The 13,769-nt window shown below is 41.1% G+C and overlaps 1 protein-coding gene across 3 annotated transcripts in view; it reads right to left on the reverse strand.

The window, feature by feature from the left end:
* Positions 1-13,769, reverse strand: part of ZBTB16 (zinc finger and BTB domain containing 16) — a 166,588-nt gene that overhangs the window by 48,683 nt on the left and 104,136 nt on the right. The window lies entirely within an intron of this gene.

Here is a 13,769-nt window from a genome sequence, read left to right on the forward strand (position 1 = left end):
TTTCACTTGTTCTTACCTCATATTAGCCTCTGACCCTATCTCATTTTCACTGACATTCATTAAGTTAGATGTCCAATTGCTAGTAAACTTTTTGGTGAAAACCAAAACACAAAAGTAACTTAACCCTTCTGCCATTTCCACTTTGCTCACCAGCACGAGCAACTTGAAAAACAAATAAGCAAAGAATGCCCTCCCTGGAAGGGCCAAAAAGAAATGGAGTAAGGTTTTTCTTAGCCAAAACCAAAAGCAAAAATCTAGAGTGTGGCTTATTGCGGCCTCGTAGAAGAGGGAAGTGCTTCCCAATTCTCCTCTTAGCTCTCTAGAAATTCTGTTTTCATTACAGAACCCAGGTTTTACCTTCCCCAAGCATCACTATCCCTCTTATGAGGAGTGGGGTGAATTAATTAATTCTCCACAGGTGGCTCAATTCTGCTACCAGCATTCACTCATGATAGGCATCAGTGCTCCTTCCACCAGCCAAAAAAGTTGGCTAACCCCTTTTCCTGTTGACCCCTGGGCTGGTCCTATACATCATCACATCCCTATGCCTGATGGAATAACGATTCAGGAACACTGGTGTTGAACTCAGGGGTTCACATGGAATAGAACAGATGTCTGATCGAGGGAAGAATTCTGTCCAGTGGTCTGAATTGCTCCTACAATCATGGAAAGTTTTTTGTTCTTACTGAAAAGCAAAAAAGTGTTTATTGTTCCCTTGACCATATTTCCACTGAAATTGGAGCGATTACAGGGTAGACATGCCAATTCCTCAAGCAGCCAGGCAATGTGCACCAAAGCCTTTAAGTACAATCTCAAATTTAACTGTTTTGGCGTAACTAGCACAGTTCTAATGATGACTGAAACAGTGAAATAGGGAAGTCCGATTCTAATTCGATCACCTGTGGTTAACAGGGGAGAAACTGACGTGCAACATATTTAAATATCAGAAAAGTTGCTACCAGAACAACCTGGTGACAAAAGAGCTTGGTCTATAGGCTCAAAGGGCTGGATATTTGCTTCCCATACCAATATAAATCTAAAGGAACTTCACTGAAGTCTATGAAGTTTACACCACTGTCGGGGAGCTAGGAAGAAGCCCCAAAAGCCTACCTCTGTTACTACTCAAAGTCAACTAACATATGCCTGGCTACCATATCCACCCACATTCTATTCTGCACCTGCTGAGCCTTCCCTCCTTCCCTTTTTGTTCATGTAACTGAAATGACTACAGGAAAGATAATTACCCTAAAACATATTTAATACTACAGTACATTGTCTCGATCTGTGGAGAAGAATGGTATCTGATAGTATTTTCCTCATAAGCTTAATCAAGCTGTTATCTTAAAACTCTCCAGAGTACTGTGAAACAGTAATAGGAAGTCATAGGCAGTCTGGGAAGATTTTATATTTGTTTGGTTAAGGGAAACATGCTGACTGTTTGCAGGCACTTTGATAAGTACTGCTTTACATGTATAATGGTGCCATTTTATAGAGCTATACTACCAGTGGGCCAGCTGATGCTGAGAACCTATGGAACAGCCCAAACCATGAAGTGATCTCTGAAGTTGCTGATATATTTTAAAATAGGAAGTCTCTTACACTTGCATTTTCAGGGGACTGATCCAAAACCCATTGAAGTCAATGGGTAGATGGAATGACTCCCACTGAGTTCACTAGGCTTTGGATCAAGCCTTGAAAGAGGAAAAACCAAGATGAGTCAAGAAAGGTAATTCATGCTTCCAGCTGGCATGCTATGAGGTAAAACTAAAGCTGGGAAACTGAAGGTGGCTTTTGGTAATATCACGAGAACCACCCCAGAAACTTAGGAAAAGTAGACATGAAGAAAATTTATCATCATGAGCTTTCCAGCTGCACTTTGCAGATCTCACAGAGCTTCAGAGAAACGTTCAAAGTGTTGGGTGCTTAATTGAATCTCTCAAGGTTTCTCACCTCCCTTCCACTCCATCCCCATGCCTCCTTCCACAGGCACCAGAGACATGGGGGTTAAGGGCCTTTCATTGCCCCTCTACTTTTTAGATGAAGGGCCATGCATCCAACTTTTAAAAACCTGAACTCATAGGGGACCCAAAAATAATGGGCAGACCCCGACAAGAGCTGGGTGGCGTAAGGGGGAGCCCTTTCCCTGCTGCCATGACTGGGCCAAATCTGAGTGAGTGCTGTGACCTGGCACAGAGGGTCACAATGCCGGTTGCCTCCCCACACACTTTAGTGGTCCTTCCAGCACTTACTTTACATCTTCCTTTAAAATAACCAGACAAATCTGCCACTGAACAGCCCTTGAGATGGGTCAGCTGTCAAACAGGTTTTACACAGAAGCTACTGTATACTTGCTCCTGTATAAGAATGGAATGAATAACTTCAGAGAAAAAACTGCCCAACAGAACCTGTTTATCTCATTAACGGAAGAGCCAATAGATAACTTATAATGTGCCATGTAACAGCGAGCATAAATATCACTGCACAAAATACACTGATAGTAAAGTTGAACTGGACAGGTGTTAAGATGAAGACCCGCAGGAAGAACCATAACATCCCGTTCACCCCCAACAGCTTGTCGGTTTGTTTTTATTTATTTATTTTTTTAAAAATTGAGATGCTCAGCTTTATGATTTGTAATCCTAACTCATTTAGTGGCTTCCATCTATCAACATGCCCGCTGAATAGAACATGAATGGAAGGCTCTCTCTTATATCACATGAAAGCACAGATTTATATTACCTTGCAGTAATTACCTTCCTAACCCCTCAATAGCTAGATGTAGAGGTGGTTGGGAATTTTCTGGCAAAATGGGGGGGCGGGTTGGGTCACAAAGTGGAGATTTGATTAAACCGAACTTATTTGCGGAAAAGCATCAATTTTGATGAATCTCCTAATTTGAACTTTTAAAAAAAGTTGTTAAACTGTCAGAAGGTCCTGTTTTGATATTTCTAAAATGAAAAGGATTTGGTTCAAAACAACTTTGTTTTTAAATTTTATGTAAAAAAAATTATCTAAATCAAAATGTTGATTGACTGATCCAATATTTCTGCACCCCCTCAGATTTTTGGTTCTTGTAAATTTGAGATCTCAATATTTTGTCCTGATTCAGGATAGGAAAAATTGTGTAATCGCAAAAGCTCTTGGAGGATGAGCAAACCATTTCCGGCCCAGCTCTTGTTTGATGTCAGCTTATGGCATGCAGCACAAATTTTTCATGCAAACACATACACGCTTCCTCCCTAGCATTCTGCCAGCGCTTTTCAGTGCTGATCTGCAGCTCCCTCTCATACTCCAAACTGAGATTGGGTTTGCCCTGGCACTGATGGGTATATGAAATTTAAAGCAACAAAGGAATTTTTTAAAAGGCTAATTTTTTCTTAGGATTTTTAGTGTATCATCAGGTCTAAAAAACTTGTATGTTAGGTTTCAACATCAATTGTTCTCACCCAACAGATTCGTTTTGATTACTGCAAAATAGCTTAACAAATGTTTAAAAAACAAAACAAAACCACCACCACCCTGGTTTGCAGACTAACCTCTTATGGAGGGGGATGGAGGGAAAAAAGAAAACACCACAAATATCATGAAGAGTAAGTTCAAATGTCCTGGGCTCATGGAGCAAAATTGTACATGACACCAAAGAAACAAGGGCAACATAAATAAATGGGAGCCCATCTAACTTTTGACCCCCAAATCCATATTTTGGAGTCTAAATAGAACCCTGATTTGTCAGGAGCACTGAGCACCCAGCAGCTTCTATTGACTCCAGGGGGAACTGGCTGGTGCCCAGCACTTATGGGAAAAAAAAAAGGCCACTTACATAGGCACCTAAAAATGGACATAGAAGCCTAACTTTAGGACCCCAGCTCCGAAAAGGCTTGGACAAAATCCGCATGCATACCAAGAAGATGGGCGGCCATTCCCACACCTTGTGCTATTCCATCCTGTATAAAATGGACATTGTGACACACTGGAGCCTCCTGCATCTTATCAGCAACTGGCTACATCACATACAGCTTTCCCGAATACATTGTAAGAATCTCCAGAGTGAAAGCCATATGCATTGTCAACTTCTCCTTTCCCCAGTTGTGCTCATGTAGGATCTACCCGCCCTTCTACCTCCACTTACCACACTCCTGTTTTGAATTTCTAAAATAATGTGACAAGTTAATGATGGCACAATTATCCAAATGTTTAACAGACATGTTATCTAAGTGAATCAGATTGAGATTCCATCCTGCTGACAATAAACATCAATAGCAGAGCAGAAAGTGATAGGCAAATTATCGCAAACCCTGCAATTTCAGTGCTATTAAATTTGGAGGACTAACAGCCCTGAGGCCTGTAAATTGTGAATAAAATAGACCCTTGTGTTTGTCCAACTATTAAATCAAAATGCTACCAACATCCCGTGAACACCACCAAAATGATTTATAGTTTCACTTACACATTGGTTTTATTAAATCCATTCTATTATGTGTGCACCGATGTTTGGTGTCACCATAAAGGAGGTTTTTTTCTGGCTAAAGGATGCAATGGGGCAGCAATCAACGATCAGTAGTCAGGTTTATATAAAGAGAAGGCAGGTTTAAAGCAGACCACTTCCTCTTAGAAGGGATGGAATAAGTGCATTCATGGTTACAACCAGTGACATTTAATGTATTTATTGGTGATCTGGCTTGGGCCGGGTGAACAGCGAGGTTGCAAAATTTATAGATAAAATCATTTTGGTAAAATTATAAGGGTAAAATATCAAAAGAACTTAAGTGACTTTGACACTTCAGAGTCATTTTCAAGCATGATTTTAGCACCTACGAGGCTAACTTCCATTGATTTTCAATGAGACTTGGGCTCTTGAGTGTCTCAGTCACTTTTCACAGTGAGACTTGCGCTTTAAGGCTGGGTGCTTTTGAAAATTTTGCCTAAAGCACAGAAACCTGTGGGTCCATCTACATCTGAGCTGCGAGGTAGAATTCCCAGTTTGCATACACACACCAGCACTAGCTCTGCTCAAGCTAGCACCTAAAATAGCTCTGTTGGGCTAGCTGCCTGAGCACATACCCAGGGGGTCAGGCGGGATTTTACCTGGGGTGGCTAGCCTGAGCAGCCACCCATGCCCACCAATGATACACCGCTATCTTTAGTCACTAGCTCCAAGCGCCCAGCTCAAAAGGTAGATATACTCTGTGAGGAAGTTCAGAGAGTCCTAAGCAGCCTAGGGCCACAAGAAGCATAATAGAAGATGAAACTCAGTGTTGACAAATGCAAGGTAATGCATTTTGGAAAGAATCATTTGAATTGCTCATACACATTACCAGGTTTTAAATTAAATGTAACTACTCTGGGAAAGAGATCTGGTTGTCACTGTGGACAGCTCCATGAAAATTACGCCTCCTTTCAAGCAGCTGTCAAGAAAGCATGCAAAATCTTAGGATGCATGAGGAATACATGGGAAGTATTATAACACCGTTTTAGAAATCAATTGGATGTCCTCACTTGGAATGCTGTGTTCAGGTCTCTGCACCCTATCTGAAAAAGGATATAGTAAAAATAGAAGGGGTACAGAGGATGAAAGTGATCAGAGTCCTGGAAAGATTTCTGTATGAGTAATTGAAAAGATTGGGATGTAGTTTAGAGGAAATGAATGAGATGGGACATGGCAGAACTATACACAATAAAGAAAGCAGATCAGATCTGGTAGAGTCATTCAACTGTTCTGTTCATCTCCTACCTGCAAGGAACCATTCCACTGACTGGAACAGAGCTGAAGCATGAAGTTGTACCTGGGAATGGGGGGTGGGTGAAGGGACCCTTGCCATGCCGGGACAGGACAGACAGAACTCTCACACATTGTGTCTGTTTTCCTGGCAGTTCTTCACTGAAACAGACATTTGTTGGAGAGTTGTTGTAGCCATGTAGAGAGACATGGTGGTTGAGGTAATACTTGAAGAGCTCTGTGTACCTCAAAAGCTTGTCTTTCACCCACAGAAGTGGGTCCAATAAAAGATACTACCTCACCCACCTTGTGTCTCAAGCCGTTCATTTCTTTTTTCTAGAGAGAAAAGAGAAAAAGAGGCAGTGTCCAGAGTGGGCTGACCTGACTTGGTCACGAATGCATCATTCATAGCTGTGAAAGGGTTCTCATTAGAAGTCCAAATGCAGATTTCCTCTTAGTTCAGTTCTTGCCGCTGTGGGCAGAATACCAGGAGCAGCACTGGCCCATACCGAATATGCCAAAAGAATGAAGTGCCTTGCCGAGGCTTCTTGCACCTGACAGGGAGCAGTAGCATTGACCCCACACATCAAAAAGTGAACTGCTTGCCATGATGGAGGCGAGAGCATATGCTATGAAAATAAATTCTATATTAGGCATAAAACATGCCTCTGTAATATCAGTGTGAAATTAGGTCAAAAGTAAATCTATGCTAGCATACTGACAGTCCAAACATATGCACATGACACTGGTTACGCAGCACTTCTGGATCTGTAGCTTTCTCATATTAAACATCTTGGCACATTCATGGAAATACTATACAATTCACCTCTGATATTTATAAAAGTCAACAGCTATTATATTTTAGAGTCAGCAGCTCACATGAACCCACAGAATGAGTTACCATACCCCTATGCATGGGAACGTGTGTGCAGTTTTTAAAGTTATTTTATTGTTGTTTTAAATTTTAAAAAAGTAATGCCTAATTTTCCACACTTTCCCAGAGGCATGGCACTATGCTTCCACTGCTCTGAAGATAAGCCAGAACAGTTGCTGCTTTTTCTGTTACTGTAGGATTCAGGCCAAATAAAGTGAACACCCAGAAAGAACTTTTCAGTCCTGAATCAACTGAGCTATGCAGAATGTACAGAAGTCTCTACACTCATAAGGGGGAAAAAAACATTCAAGTAAGAAAAAAATTTCACCCTGTATCCAAAACAGAAGCTTTGTTTTTCTATCGTAAGAGGGTCAGTTTGATAGTAGTCAACATAGTCTAAATTTAAGACAAGTTAGGATGCAGCAAGATAACCTTTCTCTAGGAAGCAGTGAGCAATGTGAAATGTACGTTAGATAAGGTGGCTTTCCCATATTTTTAAATTGTTCCACCCCAGAGCTGTCTACACACTTAAGTGGAAATTTACAAGATTCCTTTACCTTATCCATACCTTTTGTAAAATCTTCTTCTGATCTAAGAAAAGAGCTATGCAGCATTGTCAATATTTTGTACACTTTGTTAAGAGATGTAAAAACTAACTGATCTATAGTTGACTCAGTCAGTGGCCCTTCTCAAAAAATTGCATTTGTGAACAAGTCAGTTCAGCCCACCCTGGACACTGCCTCATTTCTCTCTAGAAAGAATCATATAGTAGCACCCTTGCAATGATCTGCCAGAGCAGCTTCAAGAAGTAATACAAACTTGCTGCACCTCTGCAAAAGGAAGGTCTTTCACCATGCGTGTCAAAAAACCAGCTGGCGAGGACAAAGGAGGGGCATAAGAAATCTTTTCTGCAAGAGAGTTATTTGCAAATCAAGTTTCTTTAATACAGCCTCTATAATTAAAGTTTTTGTACCAGAGACAGCACTATTTGAGAGCTGCTCAGCAACAGGAAGCTATCCATTTCTTGGCAAGTGTGGGTTCCTTTTGCCATAAAGCCCATTTCTGATGTGTAACTGAGAAGCGCATATTTACATCTTAAGGAGGTGATGATAAACCTGTTTAACTTGGGTCCCTGTGACCCAGGAGTCCTATTTTTGTTCCACCAAGCTACGTTTTCATGTCACCATTTGAGCTTTGGCACGAGCATAGCTCTCTTTGGCAGCCTCGAACATTCCAGTCCCAAGGCTTTAAATCAAATATACTTAAATCGGCTCACATTTTTCAAGGTTATTAGTGAAACCTAGCAGCTGCCCTGTTTTAACTTTATTTTGATGGGACATGTTGAGCTTCAGTCATCATTAAATGCCTTCTTAAGAACACACATTCCTAACGCTGCACCTTCTCGTCAGAGGTCATAAATGACCTAATTTTCAAAAGGTGCTGACCAGCCATAGAGTCCTATTTATTTCACTGGGAGTGCAGAATGCGCAACAGTTCTAAAAACAAAACAAAAAAATATTAAGCCATGAACTGGTTGCTACATGACATTTAATCAAGTACTAGTGCAAGTTTATTTCTTCGACTCCATAATCTCCCTTCTATCTGAGAAAGTCTTTGGATCCATCCAAGCGATCCTAGGCAGAGCGAGAGGAGAGGTTCTCATATTTAAGCCCAACAGAACTGTCATTGCAAGCCACAACTCTGTCCCCATCCCAGTTTCTTCGCCGTCAGTTAGCCGAGCAGGTTAAGGATACAAACAAAAATGTACTGGAATCCTTGTCCCTCAGGTCACATCTCCTTATACAGGGCACAATTCTAGCACAGAAACACAGGAATAATCAGATCAGAGCAAAGGCATGGTCTGTCTAGTTCAGCATCCTGTCTGACAGTGGTCAGTATCCGCTGCTTCAAAAGAAGGTGCAAGAAATCCTGCAGACCACACTCAATTTCCTTCCATTCCCCATCTGTTAGAGCCTAGCTTATTATCAGATTCCCATGGAACTGGCAAACTATGTTTGTATGTGAAAACTGGTTAAATCAAATTCTAACTACCATTACAATAAGATGTCTGGGTCTGGAGAGGCAGAGAGAATATTTGAATGGATTACGGACATACACCTTCTGTCCTATCCAGGTGAAATTTTCATTGTCCCCAAACCAGCAGCCACCACCAAACTCGTGGAACAGATAAAAATGGTTTCTGATGTTGCTAACTGAAATCCAACTCTCTACAGCATGCAATGGGTCACATACGCCATACATTACTATTAAATATTTATGCTGTAGTCGTTTCCAATAACCAAGCAGGTCAGGACCTCATTGTGCCAGGTGCTGTACAAACATGTGGTAATAGCATTGAAAATAAAGTACAGTCAGTATTTAATTCCTCCTGTTTTGGTAGCCTGTACATTCCAAATCCTTTTTCTTTCTCTTCCTAATCTGGTATGTACAGTTGCTTAAACAACATTATTATTTGTAAAAACCAATCCTAATTAGTTTGACTTTGAATAAGGAGGGTAATTATTTGAAAATTTATTAACTGCTGCTTGGCCAGTGAAGTTTTCAGATCAAATGACATGGTGAACCTACTCCTGTTCAGTGATGCAGCAATTTATATTACTGATCGGTCATTAAAACCTCTGGCACAAAACCGGTTGTGTTTTCCAAGCCAACACAGTGTCCAGGTGTCAAATTTCAACCTCTGAGGATAAATTAAGATATTAATGGTATTTATCAGTTTATCAGTAATAAAAGACTCGCTTGTACTAAATTAAGCTGTTCCTAATATAGTACAAAAAGAAGTGGGCTCCTTCCCCACACACTGCTTTTAGTTTTACTTTAGAGAACTGGGTAAAGACTCTGAAGCATAAATGAAATACATGCTGGAGCAGCCTAACTGTTAACTCTTCAATGCTGTTTAACAGAAGCATTCTAGAAACTACAGTGTTTGCACTATGTATTTGTCTCAATATACAACGCACAAGGGAGTGCCCTGTATTTACCTATTATTGTACTCAAACAAAAGCAAAAAACAAAACAAACAAAAAACCCTGCAAAAGCACAACAACAAAAGGAAACATGATAAAAACCGTTTGCTCTTTGGTAAAGCAACCATCATTTTATCCACCACTAAATTATTTAGATAGGAAATAAATGGTCAAGTTAGCTTATGTATGAATTGGAAATACCTTTCTCTACATCCACATCCTTCGTGCTGAGCAATGCATGCAAAAAAAGCCTTAACCACACATGGCATGCATCATTGCATGCCACCACTACTTATTTTGATAGATCCTTTTGGTGTATTGTGCGGTTACAAACCGAACTGAGCAGGAATGGAATTAAGACAACACTGCCATATAAACATTACTGTTTGTTAATCTAGTGTACCCTTCAATGGTTCAAAAAAATGACTCAGTATGGATAAATGGTTCTTTCGTTGCCTTTGCTTGAACGTCGTGTGCTAGTTAGAATCACTACGTACTCAGCTTGTGCTTTGAGATAGCAGATGAATTCTGTTTTTGAATATACAGATTTGCCAGAGCCATCAAAGTTTCATATTAAAACAGGCAATTTATTAATAAAACTAAAGCACTCTGACAAAAGAAAAAGGAGAGTTCAGAGTTATTAGTAGAGTTTCACTGAGAGGCAGGCTCAGTATACCTTGCAATAAAAGTATCTATTGGTAGCAACACGCTTTCAAGGCATATAGCCAAACAAGTCAATGGCTGAACTTCCAGATCACTAAGGAACCGACACCTACAGCCATGAACAGCTCCCATAAACCCCTGCATCTCACTATGCTCCCCATCTCCTCTTGGGGTTATCTCTCAACGGCAGGCCATAAATTTATCTTGGGGCCACTCTGTTTCCAAGTGTTTCAGAACAAAGAGAAAAAGAAAAAACTCCAAGAGGTTCATCCCGTGCATCAGCCACCTATCAAGCCTGTGGTCAGTCTGGCAGGAAAAAGAAGTATAAATGTGAGAGGGAGACACAATTGCTGGCCACTGCGGGGAAAGGAAAGGGAAGAGAAAAGCCATTAGCTTTTGGACTCACTCTGGGTTTATAAGCCTATATTTGAATATGCAGATGACAGAACAAGGAGTAATGGTCTCAAGTTGCAGTGGGGGAGATTTAGGTTGGATATGAGGAAAAACTTTTTCACTATGAGGGTGGTGAAACACTGGAATGCGTTACTTAGGGAGGTGGTGGAATCTCCTTCCCTAGAAGTTTTTAAGGTCAGGCTTGACAAAGCCCTGGCTGGGATGATTTAGTCGGGGATCGGTCCTGCTTTGAGCAGGGGGTTGGACTAGATGACCTCCTGAGGTCCCTTCCAACCCTGATATTCTATGATTCTATGTGGGGAGGAGAACCTCAGTGAAGAGTCCCACATGACTCGCTCACACGGGGGAAAGAATTAGGGGCTCCCATCTAGAAGCCACTCACAGGAGCGTCCATCTCAGGGACCACTGCACTCTTTAGATCTTCAGCCACAGACCAGCCCCCTAAGAACCTGGTTCTCTTTCTTTTGGATATATTCTTAAGTTAGACATCAAAGAATCTCTCTTCTGCAATGCGGGATTAGGCTCTCAGTCTATGGTGACGATCCAGTCAACATCTTGACATCAACTACACGTGTCCTATGCCAATGAAACATGACCTCTATAGAGTCAAGATAAAGAACAATTAATTATTCACATAAATAGGATGAAAAAGGGCACTGATCTGCCAATTCAGAGTGAGAATCTTCTGAAGTGCCTAAATGATTTAGGAGTACAAGTCCCATTGACTTTGAGTCAGACTCCTAAGTCACTTTTGAAAATAGCACATAAGTATTTTTGAAAAGCTTAAATCATCAGCTTTTAAGATGAGTAATGACGGAGATGGTTAGATTTCCTCAAATCTTCTTGCTGAATATTTCATCTGAATTTTGGATCCATACCATAATCGTGATCAAAAACAGTGACCCAACCACCGAAAAAAAAAATCAGTGAATATCCAATTTCAACAAAACAGAAATCGTTTGTTGGAGAGCGACCAGTGACTAAGAAATGTAATTGAGCAACAGCATTTATTTCAACTCCTGTATTCGAAGCCCTGAAATGATAAGGGTATTACTAGCCACCACCCAACAGGAAAAAATAATGGTGTTCTTTCTCGTGAGTTACTGCAACACCCTCCACACCTCTTGGTTTGTTTTTTGCTAGCAGGTGAGAAAGTTCTGCAAGACAAATGTTGACGCAGTCAATAAGTGCTTCCTGTCAGTTTCCACTTCTCTGGTGGTGGTCACGCCTCTGAGCTGCACACGCTCATACAAGCCCTAAATGAGAATTTCTCCATCCTTTGTTAGAGACAACGTGGGTGAGGTAATAACTTTTATTGGACCAACTTCGGTTGTTGAAAGAGACAAGCTTTCAAGCTACACAGAGCTCTTCTTCAGCTACTGTGACACTTTGAGTACCTTTCCGAGACCTGGAGAAGAGCTCTGTGTAAGCACAAAGCTTGCCTCTTTCTCCAAGAGAAGCTGGTCCAATAAAAATTACCTCCCTCACCTTCTCTCTCTCTCTAATATCCTGGCACCAACATGGTGACACCACCACTCTATCCTTTGTTTTCCTTTTAAAAGGACAGCAATATTCCAAACAGACACATAGACCTCACAAGAATAAACATCTACTAAGGACACCATTTTCCCCATTTCCCTGGTTCTTCTCAACCATCTTTGAGCTGGGGTGGGGATAAGTGTCCAGTTAAATCATTTTAGGGGAAGTCAGCCAGCATGTAAAACCCAGCTTGGCAAGATGGAGCCACTACAAGTCACTATTTATGTGAATGAGCCTTTCATAGCTGGTATACATGACCCTATAATGGATTTATCAACATGTTCTTCATGGAATAGGACAACAGCTCTGGGGCAGGATATGCCATCATGTAAAAGACTGAAAGCTCCCCAACTCAGCTTCTGTAATGCAAGAAGTTTTAACTCCCTGGCAACAGCATCCCCAGACTCCTTCTCTTAGATTCCAATCAAACCATCTTAAATTTTTGAAAACCGAGCGCCGAGTAACATTTTGACAGATCATTTCATGTCTAGCATGTGTAGCTGTCAACCCTTTTCTACACTACGGTTTCAGGTCACAGCTGATAATATGATCTGATCTTTCAGAACACATTTAGCTTAGTGGAGAGACAGAAAATATTAGTTCTTCACCAGATTTTTCTGTTTCATCCAGAAAGACATCTGAGTTTTCTGCTTTCAACTGCTGTATGCGGAATTTAGCACAAGGAGAAAGAGCTTTCAAAGTAAGGAATGGCGGGGTGGGGGGGGACATTGGTTGAGCCTTGGAAAATTCATTTTTGTAGATTTTGTAATGAAATAGGAGATCTCATTGCAAGTCTCAGCCAAATCTCACAAGTCAGAGAGATGGTTCTTCTCCTAGGTATTTCCTGGAATGGCCATGATGGTGAAAATGCAGGTGCAAAGTCATAATACACAAATATTCAGAAATATCCAGCAGAACCATACTGTTCCCCCACCATCAGAGGGCACTGAGAAAAGAAACGTTGGGTAAGAACTCCTAAAGAGCTGTCGGTGACTTATATAAAATGGAGATGCTAGAAAGCCCCATATAGTCTATCCATTTCTCTGCCTTAGCCAATGTTTGATTGTTCCCTTCAGTATATCATCTAGGGTTCATTCAGCTTAGTTTTAATCTTCTCAGGCAATGAGACTTCAACTAAATGCCTTATTGTCAAACTGACTTTAGACTTGAGTTAAAGGAAGCCAAAATAGTTAAGAGCAAGAGCAATCGTTTAGTTAAAACCTTGTCCTTTCAACACCTCACCTCTTCAGAGCCAAACAGGGCCCTAGGAGCTGAAGTGAAATCCAAAGAAGAGAGGGCTCTGCCTAGAAAGCAAAGCCCGGCATGCAAGAGGAAGACAACACTCAGACAACGGGAGTTATCAGAAGGGAGTGAAACCTCTTGCGGGTAATAGATAGAGGCAATCCCACACACCCCCACTGCCCTGCTCTGACCTGGGTAACTAAAAAAAAAAGAAGCAGCCTGTATTGTCTTGGAAAAACATTTCTCAGTGCTCCAGGACAATACTTGAATGATGCACAAGACACATGGGCAACATTTCCCAATAGGGACCAAGAGTAAACTTGTAGTTCCCCCG

Source organism: Natator depressus, chromosome 22 (genome assembly GCF_965152275.1).
Source record: "Natator depressus isolate rNatDep1 chromosome 22, rNatDep2.hap1, whole genome shotgun sequence".
NCBI classification, from domain to species: domain Eukaryota; kingdom Metazoa; phylum Chordata; order Testudines; family Cheloniidae; genus Natator; species Natator depressus.